Source organism: Apteryx mantelli, chromosome 1, assembly GCF_036417845.1.
Source record: "Apteryx mantelli isolate bAptMan1 chromosome 1, bAptMan1.hap1, whole genome shotgun sequence".
NCBI lineage: Eukaryota > Metazoa > Chordata > Aves > Apterygiformes > Apterygidae > Apteryx > Apteryx mantelli.
In genome coordinates, this window is record NC_089978.1 from 21,024,420 (window position 1) to 21,052,090 (window position 27,671).

The 27,671-nt window shown below is 40.3% G+C and overlaps 1 protein-coding gene across 1 annotated transcript in view; it reads left to right on the plus strand.

Annotated features, from left to right (window-relative positions):
- The first annotated feature begins 5,161 nt into the window (after positions 1-5,161).
- The window catches only part of ZMYM2 (zinc finger MYM-type containing 2), a 91,711-nt gene continuing 69,201 nt past the window's right edge, over positions 5,162-27,671 (plus strand). The window contains exons 1-3 of the mRNA XM_067290166.1: positions 5,162-5,294; positions 6,325-6,382; positions 26,732-26,854. The gene's annotated coding sequence lies outside the window, so the exon portion shown is untranslated. The remainder of the gene's footprint in view (positions 5,295-6,324; positions 6,383-26,731; positions 26,855-27,671) is intronic.

The following is a 27,671-nucleotide window of genomic DNA, read 5'->3' on the forward strand; positions in this document are numbered from 1 at the left end:
ATGTAACTATACAAAGAAATAAGTGTACACCTAAGAGTGTGATATTTCCTGGAGATACGGAAATGTACTGTACAGTGTACTGCTTCAATTTAAAATTAAATATTATGGGAATTTGAACCCATATTAAAGAAAGATGAACTCAGACTGGGAGAAATGGAGATAAAGACTAGTAGAATGATCAGGGTAATGAAGATCTGTTGTGTGAGAAGAGACTAAAAGATCCTTGTTTAGTCTAGCAAAAGGAAGGCTGAGAGGGAATATGATTACTGTCTATAAATATATCAGGGGGTAAACACCAGGGAGGGAGAAGAGCTATTTAAGCCAAAAGACAAATACTGGCACACGAACAAATGGATTCTTGAAAAAATTTAGTCTGAAAATTAGAAGAAGGTTTCTAACCACCCAAACAATCAAGTTCTGGAACAGATTTGCAACAGGAGCAGGGAGTAAACATATCAAACTACCATTAAGATGGAGCTTGAAAAGTTTCTGGAAGGGATTATATGACATAGTTTCCTGTAATAGCAAGGAACTGGACTCAGTGACCTAGGAAGTCTCTTCCAGTCTTAAGGTCCTGTATTCTGTTTTGCACTGTCATTTCTTCTCCATAGAGACAGGAAATTCACACAACTAAATCACTCAAATGTTTAAAAAATAATAACAAAATTCTATGCAAGTAAAAAAAGTTGTGATTATTGTAAAGCTCACTAAAAGTGATTTAAGAATAATACTGTATTGGATAAGTATTACAATCTTAGTCTTTATTGTATTAGAATATCTTTTAAGGAGAGGTTGCCTAGTGTAGAGTGTTAGTTGTTCCTTACTTTTTCAAAACTGAAATATGGAATGTGGCATAAAGGTCATTTCAAGGCATATTATATTATGCAATGAATAGTAATCTTATAGTATCCATTGGATAGCATATATTGTCTCATTATTTGACCTTTTGAAAGATCACTTTTGGTTAAATAAGATAACTGCAAATTAAACAGCTGCATGCAATTTATTTTTAGATACATATTGATTTGTTTATAAATATTATGAAAAGTATATGCAGCTCAAAAACCATAATGAAAACCACAGGTAATGCTTTGTAGAAAGCCATTTTTTTCAATTCTGCAAAGAATGGGGTCTGTTATGTACTGTACAAACATATACACACATATGGCCCCTTTTCCTTAAGAGCTCTAGCTTAAAGAACATCTGAAATGCCTAATGAAACTCAAAAATCAGAAAACCAATAGAAGGAATATTATAGAATAAAAACAAAATGATCAGGGTGTTACTGACCACAGGTGTTTTAAAATCCTAAGGTTCTTTTTTTTACTTTTTTCCTTCCACTACTATTTCTTGAAGTTGTGTTGGGAAACCAAATAGTAGACCAGAATTCCATTATGCCATGCCCATACAAATATGACAAAGAGACAGCAGTACATGTTCCATGGACAAATAAACTTTTTCCACATCTCCCTTCTCCCTGTTGGAGAACAAAAACATCAGGGAGGATTGGGGCTAGGTTGAGGCAAACAAATGAGATAAAAGATAGGAAAGAGAAATGTTGGCAGAAATTGTAGGGGAAAAAATAGGGAAAAGGATAAATAAAACTGTATGAGGCAGAGAGAAAAAGGATTGTGGGGAAGGACAGGATAGAAATCAGCAATGACATAACAGAAATCTGGGGGTTACATATTTTACAAAGGATTAGACTCCATTTTCACTTTCACATGTCATAGGAACACAGACATTTTTATAAACATGTTTTATTTGCATTCCAAACATAAATTTTTCCAAGCCAGTCTTCAAAACAGTTGTAGTAAATGGTGTTTTAAAGAGTTTCATGAACCACTACTTTCCAAATGTTACATATATGAAGTACTGAAAGACACCTTCCTTGTTCAAGTATTTCCTCTTCATTCTTCAGAACTCACAGTTCTAGACACTGCAAAGCTTCTGCTTTTGGTTATATTGACGTAAACCTAACCAGTGTTCAGGCTGAAGAAAGAGTTCTTCGATACATGGAATATTCTTATTTCTAAGTCTGGAAAGAATTCCACTATTCTTTGTCACAGATAAATATTGATGACAGCAGGAGGTATCTTTAAATTAGGTATGTTCAAATCTTACTGTGCATCATTTTAAGGTTGGCTTGGTAGTGTTCTCAAGATCCCTGCTAAAACATAAACTCTTTAAAATTTATCAAATTACTCCTTCTCATTTCAAATTCTGTTGACTGCTTTTTGACACAATTTTACTCCATAACACATAGAAGGGTGTCATTCTTTATGTTAGTCTTTGATCATTCTCTTGGTTCAGCTTTGTTGAATTATCTACTGGCAGTCAGTAAGTTAGAACTTTTACAGTGAAGTTGTTGACATCAGGCCTGTCTATGAAAGTAGTGGTGCGGAAACTATAAATACTTCAGTTTCAAGTCTGTGGTGTTCATGAAGAGGATTTCACTGCTCAGTGTTTGGGCTGTTAGCTTTTTCAAACCATAAAACAGAATTACTTGATCTGAATCATTAAAAAAAACCCCTCAATTATACATGGTTTTAAGATGAAGAAGAACTTACTAGGTGTCTAACCTTTTCCCTCACCTTCTACTGCTGTCAGTTGAAAAATTAATTGAAAAATATGTGGTGTAATCCATTATTTTTGTCTGTTTGAATATATGAATTCAAAAATGGGGTTATGTATCCATAGGGGGACTAGGTTTACTAGGATTATAGAGTTTCATATATAAATACATTTCACTACAGTTCCAAAATTGCAAGCTAAACATTAACATATCTGTTCAAACTGTATATTCTTAAATGTGAATGAAAATGGTCTACACTGCTATTTAACTAGTCCTAGGCAACGGTTAGGTAATATCTATTGTTAGGGCAGTGGTAAAAGCGAGGTGTTCTCTGGTTACTTTTTTGAATGACTAAGTAAGAATTACAGGTTTCACCAACATGTTCTAATTCAGAAAAGCACTCATTTTCTACAATCCATTTCTGTTAATCAAAGCTCTCCAAAACAGGTGCTTAAGTCTTCTTGAATTTTTTGCTGAACTTCACCAGAACTTAAATGTTTACCTATATTCAAGAACAAAGACATTTTCCTGAGATGTGCAACTGGAAAGGTAAGGAAAATATGTAGAATGACTTAAAATGGCTTTGACTTTTACCAACTGAGAAGATATTCAAGGCTAATAAAGGAAATGGTGAGGAACCAGCTGACCTGATAGACTATATGATATTTAATGTTGAAACTTCAACAGTTGTCTGGTTACCATCAATTTAAATAGCTGGACACTGTTATATTGTAGAACGAGGTTTATAAATCTCCAGGGCAAATTTGAAGAGACCTTCAAAATGGGTTATGATTACTTTCATTAACATTTTCTTCCTTTATAGGCGTTGTGGTAGGGCTATTCCACCATCAGCTCTGCTTGCTTTCAGACACGAGCAATGGCAGCGCAAGAGCCGATCCATACGCTGCCATAGCCATGAGGTAACTCTGTCCCCCCACACCAAGAAGCCCCCCAAGCTTCCTCACACAGCTAGGAGGGCGTGAAAAAAATCATTAAGTCCCATCAACAGCGTACAGTAATAGTGTGTCCTAGAAGTGTTTGGCTTGAGTTGTTGACTGAAGTCTGTGTCTCAAGGTGGGACTGGAAGGAATGAGATGTACTGTTGTGCCAACAGAAGACACAAAATTTCTGGTCTCTCCCACACATGAAAATTATTAACCAAACTCATCAAGGGGAAGAAGCCAGCGCTTAGGTGAGTCCTGCTCCGTCCCAAAGCAGAGCTCCTGCGCGGATTATCCAGGCTGATCCCATGGGGGCTGGGAGCTCCAGCAGGGGCGTGGAAATGGCGCCAGCGGCTTGAGCCCTGCTCCTTACCCATGCGAGAGGCGCTCTCCAGGGGACACCGCGCCGCGTGGCTGACACGAACTGATACCGGCTAGAGAAGACAGGGCGGGTACTTGCTCTCTCTTTCTCCCTCTTCTGGGCAGAGGAGGAGGAATAAATGGGGCAGAGCGGGACTAGCCAGCAAGACGGCAGGCTGAGCTCTTCAGGTCCTCGAAGAAGCAGGCGTGAGCGCCATGGCCAGAGAGGGGGGACGCAGCCTCGCAAGGGCAGCGCGCATCCTCCATTTTGGCGGAGGGCGGGCGCAGCGCTTGGCTCCCGGCGCCTTGCTCCCCTCGCCGCTCTGAGCACTCGTCCCCACCCCGTGGCACTGCCCGGGGCGCCCCGCTACTCTTCCCGCGGGGAGCGGCGCAGAGGCGCCTCAAATGGACGCCCTGCTGCGCCTCACGTTGGTTTGAATTGGTCCCAAGCTCCCCGCAGCGCATCCGACAAAATGGAGGACGTCACCACTGCTACCACCACCACCACCACCAGCTCCTCCAGGAGCCATGGCGGCGGCTGACATGGCTCCCTCCCCCACGGCGGGTGGGGGCAGGAGGGCGTCCAGAGCGAGGGCGGCGAGGAGGCTCTCCTCCGAGGGGCAGGCTGTAGGTGTGTGGGGGAAGCTCTGTCCCTGGGATATGTGCGCGCTCTCGCTTTCCTGTGTGGGAGTGCTTCCATTATTCACACTCTGTCCCTCATGGAAATGGCCCCAGGTTCATAGTCCTGCCGGGGGAGGAGTGGGGCGGGACCTGCAGAGGGCTATGGACGGGTCCTCCCAGCCCTACTTCTCGGGGCCGGGGGAGGGGAGGGGGCAAGAGGGAAAGATCAGCCCATGCCCCACGGCTGGGGCTGTTGTGTCCATAGGGACTAAGCACAAGGCTGGGATGGGTAGTGCAATTTCCTCCCGGGCAGATGGCTGGAGGAGCATAGCTAGCCTATCGCGGCAGTAGCGCAAACTTCTGCAAGTTGCTGCTGTCAAACAGCTGTACTGGGAGCCCGAGGGCAGCCTCGCAGCCCTCAGACCCGGGTAGGGAAGCTGGTGAGCAACGATTCGGGTTTCCCAAACCTGATGGATCAAAGTGGGAAGAACTCTAGACATGGCTAGGAGGGAGATTGACAGTTTATAGGGTCAACCGGCTGCGGGCAGCGCCGATGGATGGGCAGCCCAGGCAATCAGCTAGCCCAGCGCGAAAGCCCGCCCTCTGGGGGAGCCAATGGCGGGGCAGGGGGGCGGCCCCTTCCCCAAGCTCGGTTGGCCCTGTTCCTCCTCCCCTTCGCTAGCAGCTGCGCCTAGCCCGGGACTGGACCGAGTTAGAGTTGAGGCGCCGGAGGAGTAGCGCAGAGTGCGTGCGTCCCCCGCGGGGGGGGTCCGTGCCTGCGAGCGGCGGGGAGCCGGGTAAGGCGGGGGTGCGGGGTGCTGCGCCTCGGGGGCGGGCTGGCGGGCGGCTGGAGGCGCAGAGCTGCCTCCAGGGCGGGGATGGCAGAGCAGCCGCCGTGCCTCACGGCTACCCGGGCTAAGTACCCCGCGGTGTCGCCGCCGCGCCTCCACCTCTGGCGTCGGCGGAGGGGGCGTCGGGCGACGGCGGGGGCAGCCCCGCAGATAATCCGCTTGGCCCGGAGGTGGGCGGCGGGGGTAAATGGGGGGCGCTCGGGGGCAGTGGTGAGGGGGGGCCGGGGCATTTGGGGGGAGGGCCAGGTCTATTTTAGCGCCTCCTATTTTAACTCCCTCCCTCCTTTCCCCGCCGGGCCCTCGGCTGTTGTTCTGCCCCGGTGCCTTTCTCCCCTCTCCACCCACCTCCCTGGCCGCCCCCGCCCCCCCCGCGGGTGCCTCCCTCCCCTGCCCGGCGCTGCGCTCCGCGGATCCTGCCGCCGTCACTGCTCCCCTCCCGTATTGTTTGGCTGGGTCTCTCTAATGGCGGACAGGAGGCGGCAGTGCTGCCGGCCGACTGCAGGGGGGCAAACCCGAGGCCGGGGGCAACTGCCGCGGGAGCGCGCGGGGGGCCGCGGCGGGCGCCCGGCGCCGCGGCGGCACTGCTGAGGGCCCCGCGCCCCCCGGGGCGCCCCTTCGGGGCTGCTTTGGGCAAGTTCGCAGGTAATATTTTCTCCCTGCCCCGGGGGCCGCCGCTGCCTTTTCCCTGCGCTCGCTGAGGGAAGCCCCCGGTGCAGCTGCGCCCGGGGCGGCTCCTTGGAGCGGGGGCAGGAGGAGCGGGCGTGCTTGAGGAGTACCCCACGACCCACCGGCGAGGGCAGTTTCTCTTTTATTATTTATTTATTTATTTATTTATTTTATTTATTTTTAACGCTTGGTATTAGAGGGAAGTGGTGGGTGATGCAGGCGGTACCTGCCCTGGCCAGGCGGAGGAAAGCCTGCTCGGGGGCGCTGCCTGCTCCTCAGTGCCCCACATAACCCCACGTCTTTCCCTTAGGCTCCAGCCCAGTTTGGTGCAGCCTTGGCAGAGACCGACAAGGAGAGGGAGCTCTATTGTGAGTGCTGTTTCTGTATCTATTTCTGCCTCAACTAGACCTGCTCAGGGAAGGCCTGACCCCCGCCGCCACCCCCCTTCGTCTCCGGGGGATGGGGTAAAAGGAGGGGCCTCCAGGGTTGGGTGGGGAAATTCCTGGGTCCAGCAGCTGCTGCCCTGGGGCGAAGCCCCAGTAATGGCTGTGAGGCGGCTCCTCCTCGGGGTGGGCGCTGCTGCTGCAGACATCGCTCCTGCAATACCAACTCCGGCAAACAGACGACGGGCTGCCGCCGCTGCTCACGTTACCCGGCTCAGGAGGGAGGGGGAGGGCATATTTCGGGTGCCCTCTAGAGTTTTAGAGCGTACATTAAAATCCATAACGAGACAGCTTTAGCCATCTTTTTTCCCCCCGCTTTCTCCAGTCCCGTATCCCGTGTATCTTGAAGCTAAGAAGGGGAATGGGAGGTTTAAAATAACCCAGCAATTTGTGGAGCATACTCCAGCATCCGGCCTTTGTGCACTTGGACCAGTTCTTTACGCTTGTGGGTTTGCTTGGGCGGTTTTGGTAGGTGTCTTTGCCTTTCTGTGTGCCTTGGCAGTACTTCTGAGCCATCTGCTTTGCCCCTTCCCCAGAACACTGGAGGTCACTAGGGAAACCCACAGCTTCTCAGTAGTGATCCTTTTCAGTGTTTTCATCTGTATGGGATTTTCAAAGCAGATTGTGTTCTCTGTTGGGTGTTAGGTCAGCTAAGGAGAGACCAATTACCAATCCCTGTACATAGGACTGGGGAGTAATTTGACACTGGGTTGCACCCTTTTAATAACGTTCTTTGCCACGCATAGCGGAAAACAGGTATTCTGAAATTATGAAGTAGCGCAGTGAGGGCGAAAGTAACACGGTGGGTGTAGACGTTTTAGGAGCTCATGAGTTTGGATGTGATTGTTGTCTGCAGGCTCTTGTCACTAGAGGCCGCTGCAAAAACCTTAGATAGCCCTGAAAGATCTGGTTAATAAACGTGCGGCGCACAGAACAAAACAAAAAAGGAATGTGTACTTTGTGCTCTAGGTTCTTGACTTGGGTACAGGAGGAATTTAGGTTTTTGTAATGTTCTCAACCACTTGCATCTTGAATTTTTTTTTCCCCTTAATATTCTATGTAATAGATTTTCCAAATTTACATAGTTTGCAACTTCTTTTGCTGCTTTTTGGTGGCTTACGTTTATAAAGAATAAGTGATTCTCTGCATAGCACCATTGTATAGGAGGAGCAGCATCAAATTTTGATTTATTCTGAACTTCTAAAATTATCAACCTCATGAAAGGCACTTAGAATTTGTGTAGCTTGTTATTATTAATAAAATGGTCTGTTCTAATCTTTGACTTACTACTGTATTTTTTTTAAATTTAATTGTAACTTCTTGCATTTTATTGTGTTGGATGTAAGGCTACCATCTAATTTTACTTCTGACTCATTACACATTCTAGCTTAATAACTATTCTATTTTTTTATGATACTACTTATTGTTAAAAAAGGTTATTTCTGTAGTAGCAGTGACCAGGGCAAATGATCTTTTGGAAAGAGGAGGGTTGCTGTGATGGAAAGGAGTGAAAAAGGATGTTGCGTGCTGATCTGGAAAAAAAAAAAAAATTGCAGCTATGAGTGGCTGCGTATGCGAAGATGAGAATATCGCCAAGAACAGCTGTATGGCTAAGACTTGGTAAACCTGGATGAGTAATTGCCAGCTGGTTTGTGAACTAGTCTAGTTTTTTTGCACAAAGGCCTAGATGGCACACTGTCCTCTACCAACTGCGGTGGTGGTGATACAGCCTTTCTTTTAGCACATGGCCTGAGGGAAAAAAGTGTATTCCATGGCACATGATAGGCCGCACGGTTCCATGCAGGAATGTATTCAGTGTCTACTGCTGCATGGTCATTTCTAGGAACCAAACTTCTCAGCTGTGATAATTTGTGAAATAAAGGTGATGATGTAACATATATTAGATATTTGGAGCAAATCACTTTCTTTTATAAAAGACTGTCTTAATCAAATTTAGCAGATACTCTGATTTACATTATTGATATTAATCCTCTTTGACCTCAGCTACCTGATTACATTTTACTGTTGCTTTGGAATAATATGCTAAGAGGGATTTGCATCAGCAAGAATGTACAGATGCTAGTGAAAAAGTGGAAGTGGGTTTCTCTGGTCTTCTGCAGAGCTTGTGCAAGTGTGTGGAGGACTGCAGGACCAAAAGTAATATAACTTCCTTCAGATTTTTGCTGGCTTTCTTTCCTTATCTGTTATTTTTTGTCCAGCGCTGTCATGAACAGTCTCGCATTGTTACAGTAGCTTTCATTTTGGTTTCAAGGACTAAATAGAGAATTATTGAAGTTCCATCTACTTGTGTGGTAGTTGGCAACCAATTAATATACTCTGCAACAAGGGCAGAATGAAGAGTTTTGTGGAGATGTTATATAAGGTATTATTACTAATGGAAAATCCACTGTTCATGGAGAACAGTTATTTTGTTCCGAAAGCACTACACATCACAAATAGCAATGAACTCAACCTAGCTGTGAAAAAGAGTTAAGATTTGAAGTTCAGCAGACTTGAAAAGACTGGACTAGAAAGCTGCCCCTTCTGAGGTGTTTGAGATAATGCTTGCCTCATGATGCTCTTAAAACCCTGTATGCAGGGTTTGCATACAGTTTTGTTGCAATTTTGTTGTCTACTAAAACTCAAGTTGGTTTACTCAACAGTTGAAAGCTTTTTTTTTTTTTTTTTAATCTCCTTTCCCCAACTTTTAATGTTAAGCTTTGTTTTGTGGTTTAGTCTTACTAGGTGTATGCTCCAGGAAGATAACTGGGTTTCTGAGGGATTAGAGTTCAGAGAAAACTTAGCTTCTCTTCCATACTTGGTAGTCTATCCTACATGTTACTGACAAACATTGCTGTCAGTAGAAGTTAATTTGGTATATGAATGATCTGCTGAATTTAGATCCTAGTATCAAAACTCTTAATTTTGGACCAACGTTTGTGAGTTTTGTCAGAGAGTCTTTTGTATTTCTAAGAGGAAATCTTAGAAGGGAGTAGTGTGAGTTTAGGAATACAGTGGCATGGTACATTCTCTTCAGTTAATATATAGACTATATAGATTTAAACTGAACTTCCGTGTACTTAATTAGATTTTTGGCAATTAAAATTTTTTTAATTGAGCTTCCAGAAACAATCAGCTTTCAGAGGAAAAACATTAACCTGTGAAACTCTGTTCTACTAGAATTTAATGGGATTCGCACACAAAAAAAAAATGTACACCTGTATGGATGAGAACATCTGCAGTTACATTAGATGGGATCAACTGAAATTAAACGTTTTTAGTGTGCTTCAAGGCTTGAGCCAATCAGCGGCTGTCCTTTATAGACTTGTTAGATTGTAATTGTCCACTAAGTGCTTCATGGATTAGACATGTTGATGATTACTGTAGTTTACGTACTGCAGTGTGCTCTCAGGACAAACTTATTTCAACTAATGATTATAATACAGACAATGAATTCAAATTTTACTAATCTAACATAAAGAAAATGAAAAAAGATTTTTCAGTCTGTGGTCAAACAAGAGTCTGTGTAGTGACGTGGTTGCTGCCAGCGCATTTCTGAAATTGCTCTTTGAAGGATATTTACTCCATGTATGCTTGCTCTAATGCTTAAACTCTCCATATCTTCTCTCTGTGGCTCCCAACTGTTTTGGAGCTACCCTCATCATAACATTCTTCTCTGGCTCTTCCACCATCAGCCACAAACAGAATAATCTCATGGGAGTTGCACGGGTTCTTCACTGAGGCGGGGGATTCAGAAATAAGTGTTCGTACCTTCTAACTGCAGTCCTCACTTGAAATTTATCTGGGTGTTACCAGTGGTGCCTGCTTGACTGTTTGGGGAGCTCTCCCCAGCCATATTGAATATCAGTAACAAAAGATGATTAAAAAACAAACAAACTTGTTTTACTTGAAATAAACCAAGTAGGCACTCTGTATGTAACTGTGCACTATGGCCCATAAGCTTTTTATCCTAACTCTTAGAGTATAGGAATCCTTTGGTTTGTATTGCTGTAACATCCAAAAGCCATAATCTCTACATTTGTGTACCTAGTACTGTACAAACATCTATCAAGGCGTAGTTCCTACTCATTGGAGTTTTCATTTTAACACTTACTGGCACATGTTAAGCAGGATGTCATCTTAATTCCACCTTTTCCCCTATGTAATAGATTATGTAAAGTAGCAATACACATAATTGTGTGCTCTCTTAATTCATAGGACAATAACTGATTAAATACTTGCACCATAGCTCACCAGTCTAACTCTTGGAGGTGCTATGAAGAAAGCAGATTATTAGGAGAGGGCAGTGACATTATGGGAGAGTTTATACAGGTTTCTACGTGCAGTTTCCTCAATTTTTTTGGTCTTGAGAGATGGCCTGGGGAGGAAAAGGTCAAATTGGATATAACTGATGGCATAATGGACAAGGGAAGTTTTTATAGAAATATAGTTTTAATTTGTCTTTATGTTGCTATATTTGATGCCTTTCTTCAAACAAAATCAAAAACTGAACTAAACTGGATTTGTGTGCAAGAGGTAATTTAACTTGAACTCTTTCAGTGCACATTCACACTATGGTTATGATGCTATGCTAGTGCCTATTGAAAGTATGGTGCTAACCCAACAAATCTACTTTTAGCTTTGTAAGTGAGATTTTGAGCTTGTCAAAAAAGAATACTGACTTCCTAGAAGTCCGCTTTGCAATGCCTTAAACAGACCACAGACAGGATTTTTTGAATTAGCTGTACTGTGGCGCACAGTCACCAGTCACCCTTAGAAACAGGGACCTATTTTTTTTCCTTTCCTCTACAGACGTTTTGTTGGCAACATAATATATATTAGCCTCTTGTTGTCCTTTAGCCTTTTCCGTGTGCAGTATAACCACACTGAACTTAAAACAAAAGACCACTCATGATGCAACTGTCTTTGTTGTTGTTGTTCTTTAAAGTTTCAGCTTGGGGAAAATGTTACTTCTTTCTGTAGTTCTTTTTCTTTAGATCACTGCAAGACCTCTCCAGTTTGGCATATGCCTCTGGTACTCCATGAAATTTCTATATAACTTACCTCGCTAATCTCATTCATAAACTCAACTGTCATCTCTGTATGGATGACCTTCAGATCTCTCTCTATTCCAGAGTTGCTGCCTTCTATGCCAGATAAATCTCAGTGTGTGCTTCCAGCATCTCTTTGTGGATGTCTGACCTTTAGCTCAGGCTAATATTCTGAAGGCAATCCTTCCTTCCCCAAAAGGAGGACTGTCCATGCTGTCTTTTGTCACTTGTGGACAGTGTTGTCATGAGGTCTCTGCAACAAGCCTTTAATCTAGCCATTGTTTTAGACACAAAACTCCCTACTCTGCTAACAAATTGCACGTTTTTTCCCTCACATAGTAAGCTCTCTCTAAATTGTTTCACATAACTAAATCTCATATCTTGTCTTTAATCTCTGTATCTTGTGGTAACACTTTTTCTTATTGGTTTTAACAAATATGATTCTGCTCCGTTGATTTGGATTCAGAATCCTGAAAAAGTGTTTTGCTAGCCTTCTGCTTTGACAGTCTGGTCTCTGCATCTTATATTTTATAACAATAAAAGTAGCAAATTACCCGCCTTTAATTTAAAGGTGGGACTTAACTACAAAGGGACTTACCTATCATTTCTTGTTGATGAGATTCTAAGTGCTGTTTAGAAGGCTGACGACATGGGCAGTTAAACACTTTAGTTCATTCTCCTTTGATTCTCCTCATACTTGGAAAAATTCCCTGTGTGCACCCTTTAAAGCAATTACAGCCTAGTAATGCAGAAGAAGCAAACTTTAGGAAACAGTCTCCTAAAAACAAAATTGCCTTCTTCCCTCTGCCCTGGCACCAAAACACCCCATCCTTAAAACAAGATCCAGTTCTAACCATTGTTTATGGTGGTGCTGTTTCCTTGTATTCTCCTTTCTGTCTCTCTCCATCTGTTGTCCCTTATGTTTAGGTTGTTTGCTTTTTGAACAGACACTCTTATTCTGTGTTTGTACAATGGCTAGCATAATGTGGTCTGTGACTTGGTCTCCTAGGAGCCTGTGATAAGAGATGCAATATATGGGTGTATTATTACTGTCATTTAGGCCTGTTCCTTACTGCCCCCCCCCTTTTTTGTGGAAAGGGTAAGAAGGCCTAGTGTTCTGTTGCACCTGAAATGATTGCTCAGAATTTTATTTGAGCAATAACTGGTGAATAATATACCAACCAATATACATTTAATAACTTTTACTAAGCTGGAAGAATAGATTGACAGTTACTAGGCATCTTTTAAGTTGTTATTAGCTAATATGTCTCTTGGGATTTTTGGAAAAATGTTCTTTCAGAAGATGAGGTTTAATGAGGCACCACACACTAAAACAAAATTAGCCAAACAATGTCTAGAAAAGTAGGATAAGAGGTTTTCTATATAATATACAAATTAAAAAATGCAATTTGGAAGTGATAGAAATTGTAGAGAGCAATAAAGGGAAGGGGGTTTTTTCTTTTTTTTTTTTTTTATGGGATGCAAATGTTGAATATAACCTGAGATTGTTGCCATTGTCACCCCTGTTGGCCATCCATGTATACTTCTGTCCAAGGAATTACCAAATAGAAATACTGAGATGGTGTGGCTAGTATTGTGTATAGTACAACAATTGTGATTGAACTTAAATCCATCATTATTTAATAGTTAAAAATAATTGGAGAGTTCAGAGAAAACATACAAGAATGACTTGAGTAGAAAACATGTTTTGTATTAACAGATTTCAGAAACTCAACCCTTTTCTCAATTTGACTAGATTGCGATGAGACTTAATCCTTATCTGAGAGAGACTATGCACACAAGAAGAATGTATTAAATAATTGCTCCCCCTCCCCCTTCTACATTAAAGACTTAATTTCTGTGTGCTGATTCTTGCTTAAGCAATGCAAAGTCAGGGAATAGTGTGTAACGTTTAAGCAATTAGAGTAACTAACAGTTGGAATAACTTATTGAGGCATCACTTCTTTTTAGGCAAGAGTATAAAGAGGATTTGAAAAGCTCACCATTAGTGCAGTATATTGGATCTTTAGGAGGACTGGAATATACTTTGTGCTGTGCAGTTACAGATTTGAACTCATCAGACAATGTTGGCTTAGAACAAATGTTATATAATTTTCATGGGGTTGATTCAAATAAGCATATATGCTTGGTTGCATGACCTTTTAAACCCACCTAAATCAGGGCTATCATTGTTGTCTTTTCTCCTTTGTACTAGTGCTGGCCTTCTCTGTCTTTGGAGTGTGTGTGTGAGTTTAACTCCATGAACCAACACGATTTTTTCTTTTTTCAGGGGAGTTGTGCAAGTGTTGTGTAGCTTTTTTTTCTTTTTTTTCTCCTTTCTTTCTTTCTTCAGCTTTCTACTACTTTAGCTCTGTTGACTGGCTGGCTGTTAGATCACATGAACACCTTGGTGTAAATGGAAGAAAGGAAAGAGTGGATTGAGGAAAGGGGGAGAGAGGAGTGGGAAGTTGACACCACAGATGGCCTGTCCTAATCTGGATGTGTTTTATTGTTGTGGGACTGCAGCCTTAGCAAGTAGATATGTATCTTGTATGTGATTAAAATAAAGCTACTTGTTACGTTTTAAAACTAGCTGAATTCTTTGATTCCATAAACTGGAGTCTTGATTTCATAATGTAATTTACTACCAGCCAGGGAGTGCAGCTGTGAAAAACCTGTCTTACCTGCTATGCTGACCATATCCATTCCTGCAGTGGATTCCATTTCCTATCAACCTCACTTCTATATAGAACTTCAGCTTTGTTTGTTTTTTATTCTTCCCCTTTCTCTATCTCATTTTGTTAATGGTGTGAATATGATTTTCTTTCCATTGTTATTCTATGCTCCATTGGTTCTGTTGGCTTGTAGTTTAGCTGGGCTTCCCTCCAATATCTAGCATAGTATGGAAGTACTCTCTTGAGTTCTGTTTTTCTTGTTTTGACTTACCAGATGTGTCGAACACTAGTTGTCGAAGGCAGACTGTGTTGGAGAAGCTTGTCTGTACTTGGCCAAAAGTGTTAGGTTGTTAGCCGATATTTGGGTACTTCTTCAGCAATGAAAAATATCTAGTCAAGGCTGATGTTATTCCATTTTCCTATAAGCTTTTCAAGTAACCATGTACAGACATCTTGTTAGCTTACAAACTATGTGGCAGGGTAGTTTTTCATCCTTTTCTTTGTGCTGTCAGGCACTGAGAAACCGCATGTGCCATTAGGCATGATGGTTATCAGCTATCCATGCAGAGTTACTTGTTTCATGAGAAGTACATACATTGGGATAGATTGCCTGCTAGTTTAAAGTCAAAATACCTTAAGCAAAAGCACAAATGAAGAATAAAATTAAATATGCATGTTGGCAACCAGTAAAGTGTCTTCGTTTGTAAATTGTATTGCTGCCATACAGACTGGGCACTGACTGGATAGAAAGCAGCCTTGCAAAAAAGGACCTGGGAGTCCTGGTGGGCAGTAAGTTGAACGTGAGTCAGTAATGCATTGTTGCAGGGATGAATATGAACAGCATGCTGGGCTGAATTAAGAGTGTAGCCAGCAGGTTGAGGGAAGTGATTGTCCTCCTGTTCGGCACTTGTGAGACTGTGTCTAGAACACTTTGTCCAGTTTGGTATTGGTCCCTTTCCCCTCCCTCCCCCCAGTATAATTAAGACATTTATATACTGGAATGAGTCCAGTGGGAGGCCACCAGGATGGTTAGAGGGCTGGAGCACATAACAAACAAGGACAGGCTGAGGGGCCTGGGTGTATTCAGTCTTGAGAAGAAAAGGCTAAGGGGAGATGTTACTGTAGTCTTGAACTACTTAATGGGAGAGTATAGAGAAACTAAAGCCAGGTGCTTCTCAGAGGTGCACATTGATAGGATGGCAGGACACAGGCACATGTTGCCACAAGGGAGATTCTGTGTGTGTATATGAGGAAAAGAATTTCATAATGAAGATAATCAGACACTGAAAGAGGGTGCCCAGAGAGGTTGGGGAATTTGTATCCTTGTAGATACTCAAAACAGTTGGATATGATGCTAGCAACCTGACTTGACTTTAAAGATGGATCTCATTTCTAATTTGTCACTGCTCTGAGCTGGGATGGAATTTGATAAGATGACTTCCAGAGGTCCCATTCAACCTCAGAAATTTTATGATTCTAATTAAATTTGCAATGTTTAGGCTGTCTAATATCATTTAGTGACCAAGAGGATGCTCTCTATAGATATGTGATTCTTTAACTGTAGGTTAACTTGGACACTTACATTCTTAATTTTGTTAGAAGAAAAAATTGTGCTATTTGGAAAAAAATTTGGAATTATATATGAAAATGTACATGCACAAAACATTGTTTAAAGACTTTGTTAAAATTACCTTAGATGTACTGATTTTTTAAAAATCAAATGATATTTTACCGTAAAGCTTACTTCTTAATAGAATTAATATTACTCTAGCAAATAAATTTGTCTGTTTCTAGATGTGCAGGTCTGCAGGATATATTAGAACTAGTAGATACCATTCTCTCACACCTGAAGTGTCTTTTCCTTTTTCCTGTCCATAGTTGGCTTTTGAACTTCGGGTTACACATTATGAACTACCCCAACTTTCTTGTAACTTTACAAATTTGAAAGATAGCATGCTACATTTAAATATTAGGTGCTAACTGATCAGTATAGGTACTATAATCCTAATAAGTTGTATCAAAAGATATACCTGATGCAATTATCTTTCTTATGAAAAATATAGAAATAGATTATTTGCTTAGAGTTATAGAGCCTTTTCTCATTTGTGTCTATGCTACTTTTAAATTTACAAAATATGCTGTAATACATTTGTTACCGAAGTGAACTGAATACTTCCAATTCTAGTTCCTAGAACCTGGAACATTTAAATACTGTTTTTAAAGGGTATTATACATGTTGTGTATCACTATCTCAGTTTAATCTCTCAAATGTTATCAAAGGCTATGGACTTCATAGATTTGAATTTGGAATTAATTTTTATTAGTCCCCATGGAATGAGCATAAGGCATGTTTTTGAAATGTGTGCTGTGACCCACTGATACTTACTTATCAGTGGCCTGATTAATTCTTTTGCCCAGTCTGGACATATAAATAATTTTACTATTCTCAGATCTGTTTCTATTCTAGCCAGTCAATATGTATTTTTTTCCTACTCCATACTAAATTATTTTTAAAAATTAAGATATGTCAGATAACAGTTTGTCTTTTTTGCATGCTATATTAAGGCTTTCTACTTATTTCTTTATTTTCCTTTTCCAGTGTTTTTCTTGTCCTTTTCCCGTTTTCATATTATTAGCATAGTGTTTCTCTTCTGTGTTACTCTAATGCTCCCTTTCCGCTTAGGTCATCTTCCAAGTCTGTTGCTGCAGTCTAATGTTCCTACCTGCACTTGGATGTAACTAATAGATAAGCATTTGGATATAACTTCTTCTGTGGGTCCTTGTGGTGTTTCTTTCATCTTATTCCATTGTTCTATTCCATTTATAATAAAGTAAATAGTAAAGCAGCATGTTGCTGCTTGAATAGTAGAGGGACATAATTTACAGTTTACCACATCATACATTATGGCTTTTAAGGCTAGAAGTGGTTCCAGGTTCTTGCTGATCAGTACCTTTTCATGATTAAACATCTATGAAATATTTTGAAAGTAAGTGTATGAAGGGGAATAAATATCAGTATGGCTGTCCTAAACCTTATACATAGTAAATGCTATGATTCGCATTTGCCATGAATAGCTAAGCCAGTTGCTACTTATTTCCCTGTGAGTAATCTTGAAAATTTTGTGTGGTAGGTGTGGGTAGGCTTGCATTCAAAATTTGCCCTGAATAGACTGAAATTCAAGATTGACCCTGAATTCTTATTCTGTTCGTGCGTATAGGGAGCAATTCTCAACACTGGTCAAGTAGTACCACCAAGCAAAGAGGCTGTGTTAAATAAAGCTATTCAAAAATACCTGAAATTGTTGGTTGGAAAGCAGTTGTCACCATTCACACCTAACACTGATAGCTACAGTACAGCTAAGGTGCTTAGGATATACTGAAGTCTGCACTTCCCTACCTCTCACTTTTGCAGTGATCTTTAGTTTGTGTATAAGTAGTTTCTCTTTTGAATACAAACAAAATTTATTGACTCAACTGATTTGTTTCTTTCACTGCGTAGATGCTTGCTTTCTTTTTACTGTTTTGGATGTTATGTTATATAATGAATTTTAGTAAGTTAATTTCTTCAGTCCATATCAGTCTTTTGAAAGTCCTGTGGACAGAATGAAATCTGAAGCAGATTCCAACTTACTGAAAATAGTCTTCTAAACCAAATGACAAAAGAGAAAATGGCAAAAATCGTAAAAAAGAGACCTATTATCTCGTTTGCCATAAAGATCTTTAAAAAAAAAAAAAAACCCCTTCCATTAAGACTAACAGTAGTATTATGGTATAGGATGGTACTTCCTACCATTTATGAATGGAAAGCAAGTGTATATCATTTGCTCATTATTACTTCCAGAGTTGTTGTGCTTTTATCGTAGTCATAAATTGTATCGGAAAGTATTTTCTGCATGTTTTTGTTTTCTAAAATGTTAAAAATTCGAATCTTCCATGGAAATATCCTTAAGTTTGCATTTTACCTTAAGTTTTTAACACAGGAGAGCATTTTAAGAATCCGGATTCTCAGCAATGTCCCTTTCGTGAGGCGGCTGTCAGAGTAGTAAACATTTAGAGGTTGAAGCAGTAATGCTTTATTGAGTTTTAGGCTTCAGTAGTATCTCTGGACTGAAGTAATGAGATCTCAGGCTTTTCTAATGATGGTACTCAGACAATCAACAAATCAGATTTATGAACCTAAACTTAAGTCTCCTATTACTGAAAGTTTTTACCTGTGTTCTGAAAAGCAACAATATAAATACATTGATGGGTTAGTGTTAAATGTTATTCAGGCTCTTTGTTAATAGTTACAATTAATATATATAATATTTCAAGAAAATGTATTGTTTGATGTTGTGAGTGTGTGTTTAGCTTTAAGTATACAAGTACTTATGTTGAACTTGCTAGCATGATTTGTGTGCAAAGCTGGTTGATATATTTGTCATCATGGCCTTACCTTAGCATGCTAGGCTTGCCTAAAGTCTTAAAACTTTCAGATACCCTACTGATAATTAATATGATCAGTGGATATGCATACCTGCTAATACTCAGTCCGTCTTGTTGCATTGATGTGCTTCCTGCTTCCTTGTCATTTAGCACAAGCGTTTTGGAGTAAGACTATTTTTCACATGTGAATTGCTGTCAGAGTAGTGCAGTTCAGTCTCTGGCTATCAGCCTGTCATAACTATCCCTTCCACAAAAGTGATTTCTGCACTGAAGTTCAAAGCTGTGGCACCGACCTTCTAATGTTCAGGCACAGCTGGTAGTGTTGCTGCGCTGTGAATGTGGCTTGGGGAACTGATGTGGCTGAAAAGGACTTCAGAAGGAAGGGCTTTGTCAGCTGGATTGACTTTGGTTCTGTGTGTGGTTGCAGCAACAACTGTGCCACATGATAGCACAATGGAATGGTGACGTGGGGTGCAAAAAATTGTCTTAGGTAGTATCAGTAATGCAGAAATGCATAGAGAAACATAACTTGATTAAGAGATAAGACCTGGAATGCTGTTAGCCATTGGAGACTATAATTGAGGGAGAAGGGTCATGAATGTTTTTATGAAAACACAATCATACTACTCTGTCATGTTGGGAAATAAGCTCTTGGAGAGAGCAGTCAAAGGCAGTGGAAATTTAAGATTTACAGAAGTGAAATTAGGCAAGGTGGGATTCTATTTTAACATCCTCCCCTGCCCCCAGTGTTAGTAACTAATGCTTTTGAGAATTAAGTACCTGTTCTCCTTGCCTGCCACATTCTCCCTTAAGGGGCTTAGGAGAAAGGACAGGGTAGCCACATCTTCTCTCTTGAGAGACTGGGGACCTAATAAGTAGGTGGCGCTTTAGAAGGGTTAAAATTTTTGTTGTAGGCTGTGAGGCAGAGGTTATGGTAAATCAGAGCAGCCACATATCTGAAGGATATCCTTGCTTAAAGTGTTAGAGTTGATAACTGGATATCCCTCAGGAAGGATAGAAGGAGAAAACACAAAATGCTGAAAGCATATAGTAAGAATGTTTAACAAACAGAATTTTATTGTGTGATTACCTGCAGTAGCAGAATTTTGTCTGATGTCCTAGGAGGGCCCTACAAATCTATTGTTTCTACCATAGGATTCTACCCACACAGGCTGTACACGCATACTGTGTTGTATTGTTTGCTACATAATTGAGATTGCAGTAGCAGCATTCCTGTTTAGTTTAAAGCTGATGTAAATTGCAACCCTCTAAAAATGTTTGATTACTTTTTTCTGTTCACTAACACTTTCAACCTTTTTTGGGTGGTTATAGTTGGGCTATTAGTCTGCCTTCAGTTGTAGAGTAAAACAGCCACTTAAAGGTGGTTTTAATTGGTATGTTTTTACTTTGTGTTTGGAGTGAACTGTGGCATGCATTTGGTCAGCCACGGGAGGGGGGGTTCAGTGCGTGGATCATACCCCAGAAAGCCATAGTATTGCATCTGGTTGTGTAGGGAATGTAACAGACCTGAGTTGTAGTGAGAAATTACACTGTTAATCTGGAGAAATGGCTTCTTGATAGTTACATACAGAGAATCTTTACAATAGACTGAATTTTTGATAATCAGACTTATGAAAAGTCAAATGATAAATAAAAATTTCTGTAATGAGGAAGGGTGAGAACTGAACTAAAGAATTAAAATGATGTTATGGTCAAAGGAACATCAAGGTCAGTAATTGATCAGTAGAGCGTCCCAGAACTTTGAGATGAGTTCAGAGTAGTCTCTTACCTGATTATTTTGATTAAATATTGGTGGTTGTTGTTGTTATTTTTTTCTCTCCAGACTAAAGTCAACCTCACAAACATAGGCCAAAATTCAGATTTTGGTAAATGGGTGAAACATGAGACTAGTGCCATTTCTTTATATATAAGCATATTAGTATATAAGCATATTATTTCTACTCTCCTAGGTTAGAGTAACTGCTATACTAGGTTAGTAGACAGTTTGGTAATCTGTTTGCAGCAGTGAGATCTAGGAGTAGGAACTTGGCAGGTCTAGTGTGATTTTTCTGCAGGTGTATTCTTTTGGCTTTCCGCGACTGGCTGTTTAAGGACTTCCTGAATGTACAGTTGCATTTGGACTGTTGCGTTTAATGGTTGTTAATGCATTTATTTTCATGAGTTTGCCCAATCCCTGTCTGAACTGGCTGCGTTTTTGGCCTCTGTAGCATTTTGTGGCAGTCACTTTCACAATTAAGAAAAGAAAATGTTTTTCTGCAGAATAGATTATTAAATGTATGTAATTGTTTCATTGGCTGCCTTTATGTTTGTATGTTATCAGGCACTGGGCAGAACTTTCCATTTGTTCTCTATATTCTTTGTTTTTACAGATTTATCATCCTTTAATCATCAGTTGTCTGTCTTTTCCAAAGAGAAGACTTTTCCTTTAATATAAATAGTTCCTGTAACTCATCTCTTTTCTTCAGGAGTGACCTGAACATCTTTTGATTTTTAAAAACAAACACAAAGACAAACAAAAAACCCTCAGACAGTTCATCAGCTTCTTTATTATATAGCAATGGGTGTTTTCTGTACAGTTCTTAATTCTTTTAAGAATTCCTAACATTGTGGTTTTTCTTTGGTCATTGATGACTGAGTAGATTTGGTTTCAAAGAGTGATCACAATCTGGATCTTAGCCTTCTGATTTACAGAAATCACTACGTTTAACTTTTCTCCCTGTTTATTGTCTTCCATCTATCACCGATGATTTTTGCCTATTATACTGTCTGATTGTTCAGCATTGTGATACCCTTCTGCAGTTCTTTATAATCAGTTTCTGTTTTCAACTACTGCAAATAATTTTTTTTATCATTAAGAAAATGTCACTTCGGTAGTCATCCTTCCTTATGGTTGATTTATGTATAATGTATTGACCTTTAACTTTTTCTTTTGGGACCTTATTGGTCTCTTCTCTTTATTGTGATAACAGGAAACAATGCATGATTTATTTCTTTATCTTTAAATAATTACAAATCCACAAGAGGACCCTTTCTCAAATCTTACGACAGATAATTTCCACTGCAGTCTTCGCTGGGGAACCTTGCTGAATGCCCTCTGGAAATATGACTTCTCTGTACAGGTTTAATTAGTGTTGGTCAACAAGCATGTGAACCCTTCAAAAGACCTTTCCAATAGCCCTGTAAGTTGTTAACTTTCTGTTGCAAAATACATGTTAATTCTTTCCCATGTATTATATTTTGCTGTAATATATTTATTCATCTATAGTTTCTATCAGTTTCTGTAGTGATGGGTATAGGACTGTAGTCTGTAATTATCTGGGCAATTTTTATCACCTTCTTGTTTAAACAATTGGTTACAGATACCAAAATGTAAAATCACTGCTGTCTTTAGAAATCTTAAGTGAATGCCACATGGCCCTGGTGATTTGTTCCAAAATCCTCCTCTATTAGCACTTCAATATGGTATCTTTTCTCCGACTTGACCGTAGGAAGAGAGCTTTGATGTGGTCTTCCCTGATCTCTTCCTTACTGAACATCAGTGCAAAGAATTTATTCTGTGTTTTCTGCTGTGGTTTGGACTTCTTGGGTACTCTTTTTCCTTTAGGAAAATTTTACTGTTGTATGAGGATAGTTGCATTAGATGGACCTTTGTTCTGACATAGCTCAGTAGTCTGTCCTGCTAGTCGTTTTTACTCTGTCATTTAACTATTGTGGCTTTGGGGTCTTTTTAGACTGGTTATATACTTAATATGTGAGTTTTTAAATGGTCTCCTTGCTTTCAAGCAGCTTTCTGTCTTGCTGCTTCATTTCCTTTCCTTTTAACTGGGTTTCTTGCATTTATGTTGTTCTCCTTTATGAAGTTAAATATTACAGTAGTGAATTATTTTTCATTCTCCTGTGAATTAAAATATGCTATTCTGGAGTGTTATCTTGATAATTACATCTTGAACTATGTTGCATGGCTCAAAATTAGATCAAGAGTTGTTTTTCCTTGTGTTAGTCATCTAGCTAGTTGCAGTCAGCAGTGTCATAAGAAACTGTCTCCATCATTACTTGTTTATGTCCGCCCTCTTCTGCCAGCCTAAACAATAGTAGTTGAAGTCCTCAGTTATTAGTGTTTAGTCTTTGCAACCTCTTTTGTTCCCCCATATCTCACCTTTGCTGTCATCATGAAGTGATTGATAGTATAGTATTAATATGCTATTTCTTCTTGGATATGGAATTTAAATGTAGTACAGTACCTGTTGAGGTAAATAATTTAGTGAAGACCCGGGTTTCTTAACAGAAAGTGGTGTTGCTCCACTCAGGCAAATCAATCACTCTTGCACCTGTATTGTTTGTACTGCAGTACAACACTATCCCCTGAATTTTATTAATCCATTTAGTTTTGAAGATGTCTTAAGTATTCTCTTAAAACCAGTTTTTCAAGTTTTCCTTTTTTATTTTTAAGCTTTTAGACTAAAAGCTGGAAGCGCTTGCAGGTGTTGGTCTTAGTTTGGATGTCTATTTCAGGTGCTGTATTTAGTTGGAACTATAGTTTTGGCCAGACTTCACTGATTCCTCTTCATTTTTATGTTCTTGCTCCCAGCGTGCATAACCATGACTCTGCTCTTTCATTTCTGCCACCTTCCTTGCTGGTATTAGCAATGGCCCTTAATAAAGGCTTTTAAACTCAGTTTAGCTTTGGTAAAGGTGGAGTAGTGACTGTGGGTGACGACCAAACTGGGAGGAGTGGCTGATACACGAGAGGGCTGTGCTGCCATTCAGAGAGACCTGGACAGGCTGGAGAGCTGGGTGGAGAGGAACCTCATGAAGTTCAACAAAGGGAAGTGCAGGGTCCTGCACCCAGGGAGGAATAACCCCATGCACCAGTACAGGTTGGGGGCTGACCTGCTGGAAAGCAGCTCTGCAGAGAAGGACCTGGGAGTGTTGGTGGACACCAAGTTAAGCATGAGGCAGCAATGTGCCCTTGTGGCCAAGAAGGCCAATGGTATCCTGGGGTGCATGAGGAAGAGTGTTGCCAGCAGGTCGAGGGAGGTGATTCTCCCCCTCTACTCAGCCCTGGTGAGGCCACATCTGGAGTACTGCGTCCAGTTCTGGGCTCCCCAGTACAAGAGGGATGTGGCACTACTGGAGCAAGTCCAGCGAAGGGCTACAAAGATGATTAGGGGACTGGAGCATCTCTCTTATGAGGAAAGGCTGAGAGAGCTGGGCCTGTTTAGCCTGGAGAAGAGAAGGCTGAGAGGAGATCTTATCAACGTGTACAAGTATCTGAAGGGAGGGTGTCAAGAGGATGGGGCCAGACTCTTTTCAGTGGTGCCCAGCGACAGGACGCGAGGCAACAGGCACCAATTGAAACACAGGAAGTTCCATCTGAACATGAGGAAAAACTTCTTCACTGTGAGGGTGACAGAGCACTGGAACAGGTTGCCCAGAGAGGTTGTGGAGTCTCCTTCTCTGGAGATATTCAAAACCCTCCTGGACGCGATCCTGGGCAACGTGCTCTAGGTGACTGTGCTTAAGCAAGGGGTGTTGGACTAGATGATCTCCAGAGGTCCCTTCCAACCTCAACCATTCTGTGATTCTGTGAGTTGAGAAATCTTTATGTAGACCTCCTTTCCCTCCCCCCACCCCCAATTAATACAGTTCCTGATAACTGAACAGATGAATGGAAAAAAAAGTTTTACACTTAAGATTGGCCTATGAAGCGTTTCATAGGCCTGGTTGCCTTAGAGGCTGCCTGTATTTTGCTTTTTATTTCTTCCAATGATTAGTCCCTGAATGTAGCTTTAGGATTATGATTTATTTCATCATGAAGACTTTTATATATGCATGATGTAACCTAATTTAAAAGGAGGACATATAAAGCCTGATTCAGGAAGGGCTGTTGTATACTGGTGGTGCTTGCGTTTCCATCTGACCGTAGGATTGGTGCCTGTATGCTACCACAAAGCGTTGAACTCATTCTGCAGCAGTATTGAACACTGTTACATTCTTTGCAGACTAAGTCTCACCGTTTTTGTTGGTTTTGATTATTCCCTTTATTTTTCAAAGCCTCAACAAATCATCTAGCAGTCAGTCTGATCAATCTTATGGGATTCTAGCTATCATGTTTCTCTCATTAAGCATCTTTCACTGGTAGTAGTTTTGCAGCATGAGTTTTTTCCTGTTTTTGCTGCTCCAAATTTCTTATTTTCGTTCTGTAGATTTTCTCCTTTGGCAGTTGTTCACTTCAGAAATACTGACTACAACATTGCCTGTGTAGTTTTGTGCTTTTCCTCAATACTAGCATTTTTAGAAAACTAGCTCTCATTTTGCAAAAATGAAAAACAGTTTTGTAAGTTTCTGGAATTTCATTGCTGAGTCCTACAGAGGTAGGAGATGATATTTATGAGGAAGAATGTGCAGGTTTTACTTACGACTGTGTTCAGTAACAGGTAAGCACATTATAAGCTTTTCTTATTTTTATGTCATACTGAATAATTCTGGTCACCAAAACAGAATTTTCTTGGAGAGCCTGTGTGGGAGGGAGGAAAATGTGTTTAGGCAAAAAGATGTATTTCATGCTGTGTTACAATACACTCAGGTGACATGTAGCAAAGATAAGACCCAAGTCTGTCTTTCTACAAAGGATCTGTAAAAATAGGAATAGCAAAGGTTTGAGTCAGGACTGAGGCGTGGTCTTAGCATATTCTCATTTCCTCTTTGCTCCTGTCTGTTCAGGTATATTTAAAACTTTAATAAAAGCTTTATATGCTTGTGATGCTTTTGTGCTTGTTGTGAAAGAAAATATATGAAATGAAACTGAGAAACTTTAAGAATCAATAAACTGAATGAGTAATTTTCAGCAAAAGCTGAGATATAGGGAAATCCAACTTTGAATTACTTAGCCCTATAGGGAAAAATATGATATGTAAAAGAGAATATTGGATTAAAATAATCTTCAGTGTAACCAACTGATTTCCAGGGAGGTGCATTGATTATACAACTTTTTGGTAAGCAAACTGCTTTCATTCCAATTGAATGTTACCAATGTTACCTTTAGTAGTGTTTAAATGCTGTTACATAATGGCATTTGGCTGTAAGGCTAACATGCAAAAGGAATTAAAAGGCAGTCTCCTCTCTGGTTCACAGCTTTGCTCTTTAGATCCCCCCCCCCCCCCCCCCCCCCCGCTTAGTTACTTGACAAGAGGGCTTGAATAATGTTGTAAATGCTTTGAAGAATATTTGAGATTTATTCCTCTGGGCCTCTTTACTGTCTGGGGATTCTAACGACTGTCCTCAAACAGTAGATAACTACACAAGTTGATACTCTCCATTGTAAACAAAAAAACAAACAAACAAAAAAAACCACCACTGCCGAGTCTGTGAAACCTAATGACTGTTGTAAAACCTGTAGAATAAATATAGGTTTGAACTTTGAACATTTTCAGTCTCTTGTAAATTGTCGTATGCATTACTATAAGCTATGGGTGTCTGGTCAGAGTGAGAATCTTAGTATCACTTGAGTGCAGTGTATACAAGTTGAAAATATTAATAATGTAAGGCTTATGTTGCATTCTAAACCTGATTTATAATGTATATTCTGCAATTTTCCTTTTGCCGTGTCTTGATTTAAACATTGTATAATCTGCTACAAGCATAAGGGAAGCTGACATGGTAAATGGAAAAGAAACATAACTGCTAAGGCTTTTTTTTGGCAATAGCTCAATTCAAACCATTTATTTATTTCCTATTTATTTCCTAAATAATATACTCACTTTTTAAATCTGGTGTTTGATTACTTAATTACAGCCATGTCTATTTCTTATCAAACAATTTTTTTTTTCCATCTATCTGTGTAGTATCAAATAAAGGATTCTGGAAATGTGAGATGACAAAGTGGAAAATCTAGAATAAACAATAGTGCTGCTGATTTACTTTTGGAAATAATTTTATAGACAGACATTCTCTCTAATATGGTATGACAGCACTAAAAATCAGGTTCAAACTTAAACTGTAAATTAGAAGGAAATAAGTTTAATAAAGGTTGGTACAAAGAGGTTAGAGATGAAGAAACTGTTTTAGAAATTTAATATTTATTTGTTTTAATCCTTTTTCAGAACACACTGTTTTTGTGGAGGGCGGCAAGTTGATACAAGAAGAGCAGGTTCCCCAAAGAGAGCAGGGGAAAAGTCTTGGAGTAACTTATTAAGGTAAACAGATTGCAGTGGATTTCTGAATGGGTAAGTGTTGATGAGCAGGATTTTTCTGCTTCTGCTATTCACTTTTTTCTTTATAAATTCTTTTTAAAGAAATACACAGAAGGCTGCTTCTAGCTTTGCGCAGAGGTTCAGTGGTATCCCACATTAGCATATACTCCAAGATGTACCCAAATTATCATATAATTATGTCTGTATTTTTCTTGGTATATCAATATCAGCTTAATTTACTAACTTTTAGTACAAATGTTCTTTACAAAGATTTTTCTCTATATTGATTGTAATGTATGTATGATTGTATACTTGCTTGGAATTACAGGTACAGATATAACTTAACTTGATTGCCTTTTGACACTTTAAAATTCATGCTAGAATTGACAGTGTTAAACGGCAGACTCCCAAAACTATAAAATTACTAACAGCAAACAGAAACCCATGAACAAAGTAACAGTTGGGAGGGAGACTGAAGAAGCATCTCATGCTGAGAGTGAGAAGCAGAGAAAGTTGTTGAAAGCTGCAGTGGAACATGAGGTGGTAAATCAGAGCCTCAGATGAGCTGCCTCTTGTAGTGACTTAGAAACAAGAAGTTGCTCTGCATCCTCCATTACTCAGTAACGATGCTCATTGCATGCAGCGCTCTCACTTACTTCTATGTCTCAGTTATACTGTGGCTGTGTAAGGAGCTTCTAACTATGTGGAATTGGGGAAAAATCAGTTGAATTTCAAGGTTATTAATATGCAAAATGATTTTTACATTTGTTCTTTTTGCTGGGCACTTGGATGTGTTTTGATTGGTCTGGCTTCAATCTTGTATTGTATAAATCTATTGAAGTTGCGATTT